This window comes from Bison bison, unplaced genomic scaffold, assembly GCF_000754665.1.
Source record: "Bison bison bison isolate TAMUID 2011002044 unplaced genomic scaffold, Bison_UMD1.0 scf7180017864174, whole genome shotgun sequence".
In the NCBI taxonomy this organism is placed as follows: domain Eukaryota; kingdom Metazoa; phylum Chordata; class Mammalia; order Artiodactyla; family Bovidae; genus Bison; species Bison bison.
In genome coordinates, this window is record NW_011494746.1 from 139,048 (window position 1) to 141,117 (window position 2,070).

Sequence of the window (2,070 nt, forward strand, 5' to 3'; positions counted from 1 at the left end):
CTCTGCTATTTCTATGATCTTGGGTGAATTCCTTGCCTTCTAGATCCTCAATTTCCCCTCTGCTTCCTAGGGCTGTGATGATGAATGCAATAATCCATGCAAAACACCTAGAGCAACATGTGACACATAGCAAGGTTTTGGTAGTTCATAGTATACATTTATTAATAACAGTAACAGCAATGGTAATAATACAGTTAGCCTTAATGGAAAGGAGAAAGCTATAAGAAATACTTGGAACTAGAAATCAGGCATGTTGAGTGCCTGCATCGTGGGTTTTGAAGAGGCAGGGAGTGGGAGTGCGTTGGGCACCAAGGATCCAGGGCAGGCAGTAAAGATGGGCTTACTCTGGGAAAGAGTGAACAGGGAGGGAAAAATGGAACAGGAGAACCCCAAACCCCACATCTGAGGGATAAGAGGAGCCATAACAGGAAGAGAGAATGATTCCAAGTAGGACACTGGCTCATCAGATGCAAGGGACAGGAGCTTTACAAATGGAGACAAGAGTGCCGAGCTGGACATTGGTCTCTGAAGACTAGAGGCAGCTGGGATGTGCTGAGGGCAGTTGGCAGGAGAGGTGGAGAGGAGTAGGGTCAGAGGAACGAAGAAGCAGGGCTCTAATAGAGCTTGGAGAGGGCCCAGTTAGCGATGAAGTGGGTGTGCTCAGGCCACAGCTTGTGTGCTGCAATGTGTTTCTGTGATGCAGATTAGTTTGTGAGTCTATAAAGGACTAATAAATAACGTGGAGGTCATATTGGTTCACATGTTAACATTTTTCATCACTGGCTAATAGCTGCTGAAAACCAAAGACTCTAGTAGCGCCAAATGTAGCAAGCCTGGGAGATAGGGAGCTGCACGGGGTGTCCCTGCTCCCTGGGCTCTGCCACCAGGCTGTGTGGCCCCACTGTCTTGCAGGCCTTTGGGGCCATTCCTCCCCAGTCTTTGTGTTTTTATTCACAGACTCCATATCCCTCAGCAGCCAGAATCCTTCTGTTTTCTCCCTCCATCATGCTTACCCTTCTCCTTTTTTTTTTAAAAGGTAAACAGTCATATCTACTAGTGTTTCTTTATCAGAAATTGAATATAAAAAATTTCAGTGCTTTTTATTACAATTGTTTTTCTTAGTGCTTGAGTTGAAATTTTAATTTCTTTCCCCTACTTTTCCACTAGGCCTTGTTATTTTTAGTTTGCACTTTCAGAGCATTAGTTTTTAGTAATACATACATCCAATTATAGAAGACATTCCTCTTACTCCTTTTCCTAAGACTGAACAGTGCTGGGAGGAGAGATGGGAGGGAATAGCAGGATCTAGAGAAAGTTTTCTCAAGGATTGCCAGACTTGACCATCCTTGGCTGTCTCCCCTTAGTAACTATTTTCCTAAGCTCTCTTTACTACATATTTAGGTGGTTATGTTTTTGCATTTTTTTTTTCCTTTCTGTGATCTTTTGCTACAGTCGGAACAAGCATCTGAGGCTGAGGTGCATCCCCAGCTGAACAGGGCCCCCTCTCAAGCTGCAGAAAGTAGTCCAACAAAGAAGGTAAGGCCAGCATGAGGACATTACTGTGATGGCCTTGTGACCCCTCCCCTAGGCTGCTTGCCTCTATTAGCTGAGAGACTTAAAGTTTTCATGCCCTGACATGATGTTTATGATCCAGATTTCCTTGAATCTGGGTTCTTTGTGAAGATTAGGGTCCTGATGATTCCTGGGCTCCACCTTGATGTCTCTGACAGTTTGTACTTCCGTCTTCAACCTCTAATCTAAATATGGTGGCATTGCTTTTGTCAAGACCGAGAGGAGCAATGGGGAGGGCCCTTAGCAGGACCCTGCACCCTACTAAACCTCGAGGACTGCCGAGGGGGCCTGGGTGGTCTCCCCTTTCTAGTCTTTGTGCCACAGTTTACCCTTGCCCACTGTGTCACCGAGTCCCAGTGCATTTGCTCACTCACTCACCATGTTCTCCATTCAGCTTCTCCCCCTCCTCTCTTCTGCCCCATTTTCTCAGGACCTCCTCCCATCACAGAACATGTGCTTATGCTTGGGAGGACAGATGGGGTAGGGCCTCCAAGAAAG

The 2,070-nt window shown here is 46.0% G+C and overlaps 1 protein-coding gene across 1 annotated transcript in view; it reads left to right on the top strand.

Moving 5' to 3' along the window:
• Positions 1-2,070, top strand: part of REPS2 (RALBP1 associated Eps domain containing 2) — a 162,226-nt gene that overhangs the window by 130,340 nt on the left and 29,816 nt on the right. The window lies entirely within an intron of this gene.